Consider the following 15,529-nt stretch of genomic DNA (forward strand, 5'->3'; position numbering starts at 1 on the left):
TTTTACCACTCTACCTTGTAAAGCACATGGGCTTATTCTTTTATTCTATAATCTATCCAATTAAAAAAATGTAACTAATAATAAGTGGTAATTGAGAAGTTTTCTATCAACCTTACATTAGCAAACAAAATACATATATATAGTCAGATATAATTTATAGTAAAGCTGGGTCACTCATTACTTAGATGTACTTTATAAATTTATAAACTTTAATGTACTTATATTGTTAAGTATCCACATTTGATTAATTAAATTTAAGAAGAAAACATTCATTATAATCAATATAATCATGGTTAAGGTCTGGGACTTAGACTTAACATTAATTTGCTGCCAGCTTCATTATGGATTGAGTCATCACTAACAAGTTACTTATCTTGTCTGAGTCCTAGTGTCCTTATCTGTAAAATGGGGAAAGCAATAAAATCCAATTAAGAGGACAAGCATGAAAACTAAACAAGGGATATCCTTGCAAAAGAGAAAATACTTAACCCCATCACATGGACATAACAAAGGTTTAAAAGAGGCAAATAAATAAAAAACTGGACTAATTCAAGGTGGGGATGCCGGTGACTCATTCAGTTAAGCATCTGACTCTTGATTTTGGCTCAGGTATGATCCCAGGGTCGTGATTTCAAGTCTCACATTGCATTCTCTCCTGACAGCATGGAACCTACTTGGGGTTCTCTCCCCTTCTCTCTCTCTCTCTCTCTCTCTCTCTCTCTCTCTCTCTCTCTCTCTCTCTCTCCCTCCCTCCCTCCCTCCCTCCCTCCCTCCCTCCCTCTGCCTGTCCCCATCTTGTACTCATTCTCTTTAAAAAAATGTTTTTAAAAAAGAAAAACTAAAGCACAATTCAAAAAATAAGATAAAATAAGACATACAATCCAATCCAATCCAATCTAATACAATACACTATTTAAGGTGGTGAATTAGTAGAGTTTCAAATGACAATTGTGTCCATGGTTTATTTTTGTTTGTGAATATATTTATTGGCAAATTCTACATTGGAGGCAGGAAGAACTCTTTTTGAAGGAGCTTGTAAAAAATGCATATTTTGAAAGTTGGCAGTAGCTTACAGAGAGGAGTCAAGGTGATTAGAGACATGGGAAAGATAGGAAGGGAAATGTAGATTACATTTTCTCTTTCAATACTTCTGTTTCTTTTCATTTAACTACAGGTATTGGATCTCATGAAAGGATTTTTAGAAATAATTTATAGGACATTATAGGTGATCTGCTGATGAAATCTTTGGAGAAAAAGCTGTGGCTTTCTGGTTTTACAAAATTCATCTCATTATGTTTCCACTTTTCAAAAATGAGAGAATGATATATTGGATCTACATGATCAAACAGAAAGCTTACTGATTGTGGCATTAATTCTTGTCAACACCAAGATAGCAAGTTAGTGCTAATTCAACATGGACAGTTGTCTAGGGTTTGATGAACAGCTGTATAGAAACAATGTGATTCTTTCTGTTTGCTTTCTTTCACTGCATATTCTAAGCATAGGATAAGACATTTTGTTTCTCTTGCTTTTTGCCATTATTTAATTCTCTTTACTGTTAAAAAAATGAATCATAAGCATAAAATATTCTCTGTGATAATATATCAAGGACAATTGCAATAATATGGCCCTTGAATAATGCCTTTTTTCACTTATGCATTTGTTCCAAATATATAAATTGAAGCCTGTTGAAGCCTATGACTGTGTACCTCTTTTGGTTATTTTAGAAGCTAAAAAACTTGTATTTTTAATTGCTTCTAAAAGCTTTTTTCTAACAAGAGTAAATAGACACCCTTAAAAGCTACAATTGAGTGTTTTGCTCATTTATTACTTTTTATTCCTTTGCTTGACTTGCAACCCATCACGTTTTGCCATTTCATAATGTTTATGCTAGCAAGTTTCCCCCTTCTAATCTGCCAGTTTTAATATATGGTGTGTTGAAAATCCAACTGCCCAGTCTTGTTCAAAGTATGTGTGGACTTCCAGTAAAGCAATGAGCTAAATGATGGTATCCAGGGGAAATTATTTGTGAGAGAAATGCAGGAACATCAGTTTTGTGTCATTGCTTTTTGATTGCTAGGAGGGCATTCTGGTTTTGTTTTTTTGTTTGTTTGTGTTTCTTGTTCTGTTTTATTTTTCATTTGGCAGTAGGTATTCAAAGCAGTTACATTTATTGTTTGAAATCCTTATGTTTATTATATTTATTAAAAAAAACTGAGGTGGTAGAAAAGTTTACACATATCCTAGAAAATGGTATGGATAATGTATATCTGAAAAGCATCAAAACAGTAGGTAGATAATTCTTGGAAAAAGCACTAGGAATGAACAAAATATTATTTAACTCTATGAAGGAAAACAATAATGGGTGTTCCTTCTAAAATTAGCAAACATGGAAAACAATTTGTGATAGTGGATTTTGACAGCTAACATTTTGGACATTTTTAGGAACAGGCCAAATCACTATATGGAAATATTTTGTTGCTTTATTCTTGGTAATATGAATCTAGTATATTCTGAATCATTTGTTGAACATTTTATTTTTTTATAGCTAAATATATTTACTGCTAAATTAGTCATATATTTTTGAATGAAAATTTTATCTGTTTTGAATTTTATTTGCAAGTTTACTTGATACTTTCATAAACTCAAATGTGTTCCCTTAATAGTGACAGAATGGCATTCTACACAGGGCACTAGATGAAGGTAGAAAGTCAAGTATTGGGGCACCTGGGTGGCTCAATTGATTTAGCATCAGACTTCAGCTCAGATCATGATCTTGCAGTTCATGCATTCCAGCCCTACATCAGCTCACTGCTGTCAGCCTGTCAGTGCAGAGCCTGCTTCAGGTCCTGTGTCCCTCTCTCTCTGCTCCATCCCCATTTGTGTTCTGCCCAAAATAAATATTTTTTTTAAAGGAATAAAGAAAGACCAGTATTGTGGGTTTGTTTTTGCCAAGCTGTCATCTTCGTGAGTTTCTTTTTCCCTTTGATCCTCAGGTTCTCAACTGATCAAGATTGATTGGTTCAGCATTTGCCAACTAAGTTCTAAAGCACCTGAGGAATGTGAAGAGCTGTTTGCCAAATCAAAAAAAAGATTAGAATAAAAGCAAATATATTTAGGAGGTACTCTAAGTTACATGGTTCCCTTTGCAGTGCTTCTCAATTATCATTTGGTTATTTTTTGGTATGATTGTTTAACATGGTGCTACAAAACACAAGTTTTTCAAAGTGATTTGATCCTGGGACAATTTTTAAAATGCAGTATTGAATAATTTGTGAATCCCCTTCAGGCCAAAAATTATGCAATTCCATTTGTGTATTGTAGCACTATTATAAAAAAAATTACTATAAACTTTGTAGCTCAAAACAACACGTATTTACTTATTATTTTACTGTTCTATAAATTAGATGTCCAACATGGGTCTTACTAGGTAAAAATCAAGATGTTAGCAGGGTTATATTCCTTTTGGCCATTCAGGACACTGTCTATTTGTTTCCATTTCCAGCTTCTAAGACCCCCTGTATTTCTTGTCTCATACTCTGCTGACCCATCTTTAAAGTCCACAACATTGCATCTCTTTAACCACATAGTTATATTTCCTGTTTGCTTTGAAATGTACTAGGGTTAATTTAAGGGCCCATGTAGTTTAAGGGCCCATGTAGTTACCTTGTATCTACTCAAATAATCTATGATACTCTCTCCACCTCCAGGTTGTTAGTTTAATCACAAATGACACACTTGCATGGAAGAAGATAAATGGCCAATTCCAGAAATTAGGGCCTACACACTTTGGAGGCCATTAAACAGCTGATCACACTGTTTGCCCCCTGACTTCTTTCATTTCTCAACATTAGAGGGTATCATAGACTCTGGGTGTAAACTTCCCTCTTGTCTACCGAGAGAGGGATGTAGAATTGAAAGCGAGAGATGGCTAATGTCTGGGAAAAGACAAGAGACCCGAATGAGGATCCTTGTCCCATATTTATTCAGACCCAAAGGCTTACAAACGTGATGGGCATGCACAAGGAGACAAAGCAACTGGGAACTTTAACTTGGGGATGTGAGGGAAGAGGTGGGGGGGTTGAAGATACACAGTGTTTGGAGTTTGGGTCAATATAAAAAAAACTCTGCTGGGGCTCAGCCAGTTAAGCGTCTGACCTCAGCTCAGGTCATGGTCTATGGTTCCTGAGTTGAGCCCCATGTTGTGCTCTGTGCTGACAGCTTGGAGCCTGGAGCGTGCTTCAGATTCTGTCTCCCACTGTCTCTGTTCTTCCCCCTGCTTGCACTGTGTCTCTCTCTCCAAAATAAAAAAAAAAATGAATATATTTTTTAAAAATTAAAAAATTCACTAGTCAATTTCAGAAGTTTTTGATAAAGAAAATGGAACCACAAAAACAGCAATCATGAGGGGCACCTGGGTGGCCCAGTCAGTTAAGCATCAGACTTCACCTCAGGTCATGATCTACGGTTCTTGAGTTTGAGCCCCAAGGCGGGGTCTGTGCTGACAGCTTGGAGCCTGGAGCATGCTTCAGATTCTGTGTCTCCCTGTCTCTTTGCCCATCCCCTGCTCATGCTCTCTCTCAGAAATAAATAAACATTAAAGAATTAAGCAACAGCAAAACAAAATTGGGTGCTGGGCAGTTGGGAGTAAAGATGTTTACAAGGGACATGAGTCAGCACCTCTGCTTATCTTAGCCAAGGGGGTGGGACAGGAAGGGGAAATAATCTCAGGGTTGACAAGGCACCTTTTCTTTTCTTTCTTTTTCTTTAGTATTAAATATAATTTATTGTCAAATTGGTTACCCTACAACACCCAGTTCTCATCTGAACAAGTGCCCTCCTCAATGCCCATCACCCACTTTCCCCTCTCCCCCACCCCCATCAACCCTTAGTTTGTTCTCAGTATCCAAGAGTCTCTTATGGTTGCCTCCCTCCCGTTCTGTAACCTTTTTTCCCCCTTCCCTTTCCCATGGTCAAGTTTCTCAGGATCCACATAGGAGTGAAAACATAAGGTATCTGTCTTTCTCTGCCTGACTTATTTCACTCACCAAACACTCTCCAATTCCATCTACGTTGCTGCAAATGGCCAGATTTCATTCTTTTTCATTGTCAAGTAGTATTCCATTGTATATATAGAGAACATCTTTTTATTTTATTTTTTATTTTTAAAGTTTACATCCAAATTAGTTAGCATATACTGCACCAATGATTTCAGGAGTAGATTCCTTAGTGCTGCTTACCCATTTAGCCCATCCCTTCACTCACAACTGCTCCAGTAACCCTCTGTTTGTTCTCCATTTTTATGAGTCTCTTCTCTGTTGTCTCCCTCCCTGTTTTTATATTATTTTTGTCTCCCTTCCCTTACGTTCATCTGTTTTGTCTCTTAAAGTCTTCATGTGAGTGAAGTCATAGAATATTTGTCTTTCTATGACTGACTAATTTCACTTAACATAATACTCTCTAGTTCCATCCATGTAGTTGCAAATGCAAGATTTCATTTATTTTGATTGCCGAGTCATTCTCCATTGTGTGTTTGTGCGTTTGTGTGTGTGTGTGTGTGTGTTTGTGTGTATGTATATATATGTGTGTGTATATATATATGTGTGTATATATATATATGTGTGTGTGTGTGTATATATATATATATATATATATATATATATCTATATATATATATATATATATATATATATATAACACATCTTCTTTACCTGTTCATCCATCGATGGGCATTTAGGCTCTTTCCATACTTTAGCTATTGTTGATAGTGCTGCTATAAACATGGGGGTGCATGTGTCCCTTCGAAACAGTACCCCTGTATCCCAAGGATAAATGCCTAGTAGTCAATTGCAACATGCCAGTAAACACATCTTCTTTATCCATTCATCAGTTAGTGGACATTTAGCTCTTTCTGTAATTTGGCTATTGTTGAACATGCTGCTATAAACATTGGGGTACAAGTGCCCCTAAGCATCAGCACTCCTGTATCCCTTGGGCAAATTGCTAGCAGTGCTATTGCTGGCTCATAGGGTAGATCTATTTTTAATTTTTTAAGGAACCTCCACACTGTTTTCCAGAGCAGCTGCACCAGTTTACATTCCCACCAACAGTGCAAGAGGGTTCCCGTTTCTCCACATCCTCCCCAGCATCTAGAGTTTCCTAATTTGTTCATTTTAGGCACTCTGACTGGCGTGAGGTGATATCTGAGCGTGGTATTGATTTGTATTTCCCCGATGAGGAGTGATGTTGAGCATCTTTTCATGTGCCTGTTAGCCATCTGGATGTCTTCTTTTGAAGTGTCTGTTCATGTCCTCTGTCCATTTCTTCAATGGATTATTTGTTTTTTGAGTGTGGACATTGGTGAGCTCTTTGTAGATTTTGGATACTAGCCCTTTGTCTGATGTGTTATTTGTAAATATTTTTTCCCATTCCATTGGTTGCCTTTTAGTTTTCTTGATTGTTTCCTTTCCAGTGCAGAAGTTTTTTTTATCTTGATGAGGTTCCAGTGGTTCATTTTTGCTTTTAATTCCCTTGCCTTTGGAGATGTGTCCAATAAGAAATTTCTGTGGCTGAGGTCAGAATTTCTGTGGCTGCTTTCTCCTCTAGGGTTTTGATGGTTTCCTGTCTCACATTCAGGTCCTTCATCAATTTTGAGTTTATTTTTGTGAATGGTGTAAGGAAATGGCCTGGTTTCACTCTTCTGCATGTTGCTGTCCAGTTCTCCCAGGACCATTTGTTAAAGAGACTGTCTTTTTTCCATTGGGTATTCCTTCCTGCTTTGTCAAAGATTAGTTGGCCATACTTTTGTGGGTCCAATTCTGGGGTCTCTTTTCTATTCCACTGGTCTATGTGTCTATTTTTGTGCCAATACCATGCTGTCTTGATGATTACAGCTTTGAAGTAGAGGCTAGTGTCTGGGAGTGTGATACCTCCCACTTTGGTCTTCTTCTTCACTATTACTTTGGCTATTCGGGGTCTTTTGTGGTTCCATACAAATTTTAGGATTGTTTGTTCCAGCTTTGAGAAGAATGCTGGTGCAATTTCGATTGGGATTGCATTGAATGTGTAGATACCTTTGGGTAGTATTGACATTTTAACAATATTTATTTTTCCAATCCATGAGCATGGAATGTTTTTTCCGTTTCTTTGTATCTTCTTCAATTTCCTTCATAAGCTTTCTATAGCTTTCAGCATACAGATATTTCACATCTTTGGTCAGGTTTATTCCTAGGTATTTTATGGTTCTTGGTGCAACTGTGAATGAGATCAGTTTCTTTATTTGTCTTTCTGTTGCTTCATTGTTAGTGTATAAGAATGCAACTGATTTCTATATATTAATTTTGTACCCTACAACTTGCTGAATTCATGTATCAGTTCTAGCAGACTTTTGGTGGGGTCTATCGGGTTTTCTATGTATAACATCATGTAATCTGCAAAAAGTGAAAATTTGACTTCATCTTTGCCAATATTTATGCTGCCTTTGATTTCCTTTTGCTGTCTGATTGCTGATGCTATGACTTCCAGCACTATGTTAAACAACCGTAGTGAGAGGGGACATCCCTGTCGTGTTCCTGATCTCAGGGGGAAAGCTCTCAGTGTTTCCCCACTGAGGATTATATTAGCTGAGGGCTTTTCATAAATGGTTTTTATGATGTTTAAGTATGGTCCTTCTATCCCGACTCTCTCGAGGGTTTTTATTAAGAAAGATGCTGAATTTTGTCAAATGCTTTTTCTACATCGATTGACAGGATCATATGGTCCTTATCTTTTATTTTATTTAATGTGACGTATCACATTGATTGATTTGCGAATGCTGAACCATTCTGCAGCCCAGGAATGAATCCCACTTGATCATGGTGATTAATTCTCTTTATTGTACGCTGTTGAATTCGATTTGCTAGTATCTTGTTCAGAATTCTTGCATCCATATTCATCAGGGATATTGGCCTGTAGTTCTCTTCTTTTGCTGGGTCTCTGTCTGGTTTGTGAATCAAGGTAATGCTGGCTTCATACAATGAGTCTGGAGGTTTTCCATGTCTTTCTATTTTTGCAACAGCTTGAGAAGGATAGGTATTATCTCTTCTTTAAATGTCTGGTAGAATTCCCCTGGGAAGCCATCTGGTCCTGGACTCTTATTTGTTGGGAGATTTTTGATAACCGATTCCATTTCTTCATTGGTTATGGGTCTGTTCAAGTTTTCTATTTCTCCCTGTTTGAGTTTTGGAAGTGTGTGGGTGCTTAGGAATGTGTCCATTTCTTCCAGGTTGTCGTTTGTTGGCATATAATTTTTCATAGTATTCCCTGGTAATTGCTTATATATCTGAGGGATTGGTTGTAATAATTCCATTTTCCTTCATGATTTCATCTATTTGGGTCATCTCCCTTTTCTTTTTGAGGAGCTTGGCTACAGGTTTATCAATTTCGTTTATTTTTTCAAAAAACCAACTCTTGGTTTAATTGACCTGCTCTACAGTTTTGTGGGGTTTTTAAAGATTCTATATTGTTTATTTCTGCTCTGATCTTCATTATTTCTCTTCTTCTGCTGGGTTTGGGGTGTCTTTGCTGTTCTACTTCTATTTCCTTTAGGTGTGCTGGTAGATTTTATATTGGGGATTTTTTTTGTTTTTTGAGATAGGCCTGGATTGCAATGTATTTTCCTCTCAGGACTGCCTTCGCTGCACCCCAAAGCATTTGGATTGTTGTGTTTTCATTTTCATTCTTTCAATATATCTTTTAATTTCTTCTCTAATTGTCTGGTTGACCCATTCACTCTTTAGTAGGGTGTTCTTTAACCTCCATGCTTTTGGAGCTTTTCCAGATTTTTCCTGTGGTTGATTTCAAGCTTCATAGCATTGTGATATGAAGGTGTGCATGGTATGATCTCAATTCTTGTATACTTATGAAGGGCTGTTTTGTGACCCAGTATGTGATCTATCTTGGAGAAGGTTCCATGTGCACTTGAGAAGAAAGTATATTCTGTTGCTTTGGGATGCAGAGTTCTAAATATATCTATCAAGTCCATCTGATCCAATATATCATTCAAGGCCATTGTTTCTTTACTGATTCTCTGTCTAGATGATCTGTCCATTGTTGTCAGTGGAGTATTAAAGTCCCCCACAATTACCACATTCTTACCAATAAGGTTGCTTATGTTTGTTTTATTTTAATTGTTTTATATAATTGGGTGCTACCGAATTTGGTGCACAGATATTTACAATTGTTAGGTCTTCCTGATGGATAGACCCTGTATTTATTATATAATGCCCTTCTTCACCTCTTGTTACAACCTTAATTTAACGTCTAGTTTGTCTCATATAAGTATGGCTACTCCAACTTTCTTTTGACTTCCAGTAGCATGATAGATAGTTCTGCATCCCCTCACTTTCAATCTGGAGGTGTCCTCAGGTCTAAAATGAGTCTTTTGGAGACACCAAATAGATGGGTCTTGTTTTTTTCATCCATGCTGATACTCTATGTCTTTTGGTCAGAGCATTTAGTCCCTTTACATTCAGTGTTATTGTAGAAAGATATGGGTTTAGAGTCATTGTGATGTCTATAGGTTTCATGCTTGTAGTGGTGTCTCTGGTACTTTGTGGTCTTTGCAACATTTCACTCACAGAATCCCCCTTAGCCATAAACCTTATGGCTGGTTTAGTGGTGATGAATTCCTTCAGTTTTTGTTTCTTTGGGAAGACCTTTATCTCTCCTTCTATTCTGAATGACAGACTTGCTGGATAAAAGATTCTCAGCTGTATATTTTTTCTGTACACCACATTGAAAATTTCCTGCCATTCCTTGGTGGCCTGCCAAGTTTCAGTAGACAGATACGTCACTAGTCTTTTTTTTTTTTTTTTAATTTTTTTTTCAACGTTTATTTATTTTTGGGACAGAGAGAGACAGAGCATGAACGGGGGAGGGGCAGAGAGAGAGGGAGACACAGAATCGGAAACAGGCTCCAGGCTCCGAGCCATCAGCCCAGAGCCTGACGCGGGGCTCGAACTCACGGACCGCGAGATCGTGACCTGGCTGAAGTCGGACGCTTAACCGACTGCGCCACCCAGGCGCCCCCGTCACTAGTCTTATAGGTCTCCCTTTATATGTTAGAGCGTGTTTATTCCTAGCTGCTTTCAGAATTTTCTCTTTATCCTTGTATTTTGCCAGTTTCACTATGATATGTCACGCAGAAGGTAGACTCAAGTTACGTCTGAAGGGAGTGCCTTGGATTTCAATGCCTTTTTCCTTCCCCAGATCAGGGAAGTTCTCAGCTATGATTTGTTCAAGTACACTTTCAGCCCTGTGTCTCTCTTTTCTTCTTCTGGAATTCCTATGATATGGATATTGTTCCGTTTGATTGCATCACTTAGTTCTCTAATTCTCCCCTCATACTCCTGGATTTTTTTTTTTATCTCTCTTTTTCTCAGCTTCCTCTTTTTCCATAATTTTATCTTCTAATTCACCTATTCTCCCTTCCACCTTTTCCATCCGACCTGTGGTCACCTCCATTTTATTTTTGCACATCATTTATATCATTTTTTAATTCATCATGACTGTTTCTTAGTCCCTCGATCTCTGTAGCAATAGATTCTCTGGTGTCCTCTATGTTGTTTTCAAGCCCAGCGATTAATTTTATGACTATGATTCTAAAATCATAGTCCGTTATATTGCTTAAATCGTTTTTGATCAATTCATTAGCTGTTGCTACTTCCTGGAGTTTCTTTTGAGGAGAATTCTTCCATTTCATCATTTTGGATAGTCCCTGGAGTGGCACAGAACTGCAGGGCACTTCCCCTGTGTGCTGTCTGGAATAACTTGTGTTGGTGGGCGGGGCCACACTCAGACCGGATGTCTGACCTCAGCCCACCGCTGGGGCCACAGTCAGACTGGTGTGTACCTTACCTTCCCCTCTCCTAGGGGACAGGACTCACTGTGGAGTGGGGTGCCCCTGTCTGGGCTAGTTGCACACTGCCAGGCTTGTGGTGCTGCTTTGATGGGGTCTGCCGTATTAGCCGGGGTGGATCCGCAAGGTGCACAGGGGCGGGAGGGGCAGGGTTAGCTCACTTTGCCCATGGTGGTTCCCTGTGGGAGGGGCCCTGAAGCACCAGGAGGGGGCAGACCCGTGGGAAGGATGGATCCACCGAAGCACAGCATTGGGTGTTTGTGCGGTGCAAGCAAGTTCGGTGACAGGAACTGGTTCCCTTTGGGATTTTGGCTGGGGGATGGGAGAGGGAGATGGCGCTGACCAGCGCCTTTGTTTCCCTACTGAGCTGAGCTCTGTCTTCCAGGGCTCAACACCTGCCCCTCCCGGTGTTGTCTTGCCCTCCTGCTCTCTGAGAAGAGCTGTTGACTTATAACATTCCAGATCTTAAGTCCCGCTGGCTGTCAGAACTCACGCAGTCCACCCCCTCTGCTTTTGCAAGCCAGACTCAGGGGCTCTGCCTTGCCTGGCAGGCTGCCCCTCCTCTGCCCCGGCTCCCTCCCACTAGCCCATGTAGCGCACACCACCTCTTTTCCCTTCCTACTCTCTTCCGTGGGCCTCTTGTCTATGCTTGGCTCTGGAGAGTGCGTTCTGCTAGTCTTTTGGTGGTTTTCTGGGTTATTTAGGCAGATGTAGATGGAATCTAAGTGATTAGCAGGACACAGTGAGCCCAGCGTCCTCCTACGCCACCATCTTCTCCAAAAAAAAAAAAAAAAGCGTGAACTCTTCTTTAAATGTCTGGTGGAATGCCCCTGGTAAGGTATCTGTCCCTGGACTTTTGTTTGCTGGGAGATTTTTGATTACCAATTCAATTTCTTTGCTTGGTATGGGACTGTTCAGGTTTTCAATTTCTTCTTGTTTCAATTTTGGTAATTCATAAGTTTCAAAAAATTGATCCATTTTTCCCCAGGTTGCCTAATTTGTTGGCATATGTAATGTTTTCATGATATTTTCTTATAATTGTTTGTATTTCTGTGGTGTTGGTTGTGATCTCTCCTCTCTCATTCATGATTTTATTTATTTGGTTCCTTTCTCTTTTCAATAAGTCTGTAGGGGGTTATCAACTTTATTCATTTTTTTCGAAGACTTACTCCTGGTTTCATTGATCTGTTCTGGATTTTTTATTGTTTGTTTGTTTGTTTCTCTATCATTGTTTTTCTGCTGTAATCTTCATTATTTCTCTTCTTCTCCTGGCTTTTATCGCAATGTTTTGCTCTCATCCTAGCTCCTTTTGGTGTAAGATTGGGATGTTTGAGATTTTTCTTCCTTCTTGAGGAAGGCTATGTATTTCCCTCTTAGGACCACTTTTTCTGTATCCCAGAGGTTTTGGATCATAGTGTTTTCATTTTCACTTGGTTCCATGTATTTTTTAATATTACTTCTTTAATTGCCTAGTTGACCCATTCATTTTCCAGTAGGATGCTCTTTATCCTGCAAATATTTGTAGTCCTTCTAAATTTTTTCTTGTGGTTGACTTCAAGTGTCTTAGTGTTGTGTTCAGAAAAGATGCATGGTATGATCTTTACCTTTTTGTATGGCTGAAGCCTGATTTGTGACCCAGCATGTGACCTATTCTGGAGAATATCTCATGTGCACTTGAGAAGAATGTGTATTCTGCTGCTTTAGAATGAGGTGTTCTAAATATATCTGTTAAGTCCTTCTGTTTCAATGTTTATCCAAAGCTATTGTTTCCTTGCTGATTTCCTCTTAGATGTTCTATCTATAGATGTAAGAGGGGTGTTAAAGTCCCCCCCCACACACACAATTATTGTAATACCATTGATTAGTTCTTTTATGTTTGTTATTAATTTATTTGTGTATTCGGGTGTACCAAGTTGCGGGGCAAAAATATTCACATTTTGTCTCGTTTTCTGTCCCTTATGCATTTTAAAATCTTGTTGTGTGTTCTGCACTTGTGAGCACTGCTATATTACAAGGCAGTCATACACTGTCCACAGCCTGGCCCTTCAGGAGGTGTTTTCCTGAGATTGTTACTTGCTCTTTGTTGTTGTGACTTTGGCTATTTTACTACCCTACTCATAGTGGTATTTTGGACCTCCTGCCAGGTGTGCTTTGATTTGTTCCTTGTATTAGTCCTGTGTTTAAGGCAAATTTCCTTACCAAATATTTTCTTGTCTCATCTTCCTGTGATCTGCCTTCTTACCTTTTGAAGCGCTCAAACCCTCTCTCCCTTTCCTCTGCTCAGGATCATATATAAGGCTCAATTGCTTGGCTGTCTTTTTGGAGTCTCATATCTTTGTGGGGCTCCTGTACATAATTATAATGGCTTTTCTACCATTAACTTGACTTATTATTGTGTTTCATCTGTCACACCTTTTCTTTTGTTAACCATCTCCACTTTGGGCTGCATTGCCTGCAGTGCAGCAGTCCTTAGTCCAATTCTCCAACTTGGCCCTATCATCCTGTGAAAGCAGCTTTTCTCCTAAATTGTACTAAATTGGGAGTGCTTCTACTCTGAGTATCTAATCTTGTTTATTTCATACAGCTATATCTGGCATATTTGCACCTGTTCCTATTTTAGGCTTTTGCCTCTCCCTCACTATTCTGGTGGCTCTGTACAGCCTCTGTATTTTGGTGTGCCTTTTCACCTCCTAATCCTGGCACCATTGTGCCTGACTATTCTCGGGCTGACTTTGCACCCCCTTATTTTTGGAGTGCCAATCTGCTTTATCCAAACTCAAGTGTGAGCATTTTATGACTTTGTATTTATTTATGCCTTGTTAACCCACTGTGTAATCCCAGGGAATTCCTAAGCTTATCCCCCACAAGAGGGTATGGGGTAGAGTTCTGCGGAGCTGGGGGAAAAAAAACAAAAAAACAAAAAAAACAAAAAACCTCAGTGACTATCTTTGTTGTTACCTGCTGCTGATTTAAAAAACTCTTATAGTATGAAATGGCTTTCTTGCAAGTAGTCTTATGTTCTACCTTTTCCTTACCCAAAGGGCAACACAGTCAACACAACACCCTCTTGAAATTCTATGAAACATTTTACTTTCAACTCTTCTGATACAGAAAAGATAATCTCCATGAAATAAACTAGGGTTTATATCACACTATTTTAACATGTAAATTTGTCATACTGGATATCAAATATTAGTATCAAAATTGAAGTATAAATGTAAAAAATTAAATGAACTTATTTTCTTATTTTGATATTAGCTTACTTGCTTAAAGAATTCATCAACAACAACAACAACAAAAATTCCCGAGAAAGAGCAGACACTGAACTTATTACTCAAGGATTTTGTTTTAAAACGATTGCCTTAAAGATACCAAAAGAACAAAAGGAAGAAGACATCAGGGGAAGCCAAGAATACAACATGAACAAAATAAAATATCAACAAAGTTAGGAAACAAGTGAACCCAAAATGAAATTCTGGAGTGGAAAAGTATAATAGCTGCAGTAAAAAAAAAAAAAAAAAAAAAAAAATCAGTAGAGGAATACAAAAATCAGGTTAGAATGAAAAGGAAAAAAATATTAAGTAAACTTAAAGGTAGAAAAAATAGAAATTAAATCTAGTAAATAAAAAAGATTGATGAAAAAAAGAACAGAACATGGGATACCTAAAGACACTATCATGTGGACTAACATATAGATTATAGGAGTTCCAATATAGAAGAGAAGAAGTTTGGGAGGAGGGATTCCTTGTGGAAATAGCAGCTAAAAACTTCCCAGATTAGGTGAACATGAATATAAATATCCCAAACCTTAAACTCCAAGTAAGATGAATTCAAAGAGACACACACTGACATTATACTCTGTCAGAATCTCAGTTTCTTATGAGAATAGAATAATCCTTCCTAAAATTCAAACAAAACCTCAAGAGACCCCACAGAACCAGAACTGTCTTGAAAAGGAAGAACAGGGTCAAGAATATTGCACTCCTGGAGGCGCAGGAAGATGGAGGCGTAGGAGGACGCTGGGCTCACCGCGCGTCCTGCTGATCACTTAGATTCCACCTACACCTGCCTAAATAACCCAGAAAACCGCCAGAGGATTAGCAGAACGGAGTCACCGGACCCAAGTGCAGACGAGAGGCCCACGGAAGAGGGTAGGAAGGGCGGCAAGGCGGTGCGCGCTCCAGGGACTGGCGGGAGGGAGCCGGGGCGGAGGGGCGGCTCGCCAGCCAAGCAGAGCCCTCGAGTCCGGCTTGCAAAAGCGGAGGGGCCTGACGGACTGTGTTCCAACAGCAAGCGCGACTTAGCGTCTGGGAGGTCATAAGTTAACAGCTCTGCTCGGAAAGCGGGAAGGCTGGAGGACAAAGGGAGGGTGAGCTGCGGCGCCCCCGGACGACATAGCTCAGTTTGGCGGGGAACAAAGGCGCTCGCCAGCGCCATCTCCCCCGCCCATCCCCCAGCCAAAATCCCAAAGGGAACCGGTTCCAGCCAGGGAAATTGCTCGCTCCGCGCAAACACCCAACTCTGTGCTTCTGCGGAGCCAAACCTCCGGCAGCAGATCTGACTCCCTCCGGCTGCCACAGGACCCCTCCTGAAGTGGATCACCTAAGGAGAAGCGAGCTAAGCCTGCCCCCC

The sequence above is a fragment of the Lynx canadensis genome, chromosome Y, assembly GCF_007474595.2.
Source record: "Lynx canadensis isolate LIC74 chromosome Y, mLynCan4.pri.v2, whole genome shotgun sequence".
Taxonomy (NCBI): Eukaryota; Metazoa; Chordata; class Mammalia; order Carnivora; family Felidae; genus Lynx; species Lynx canadensis.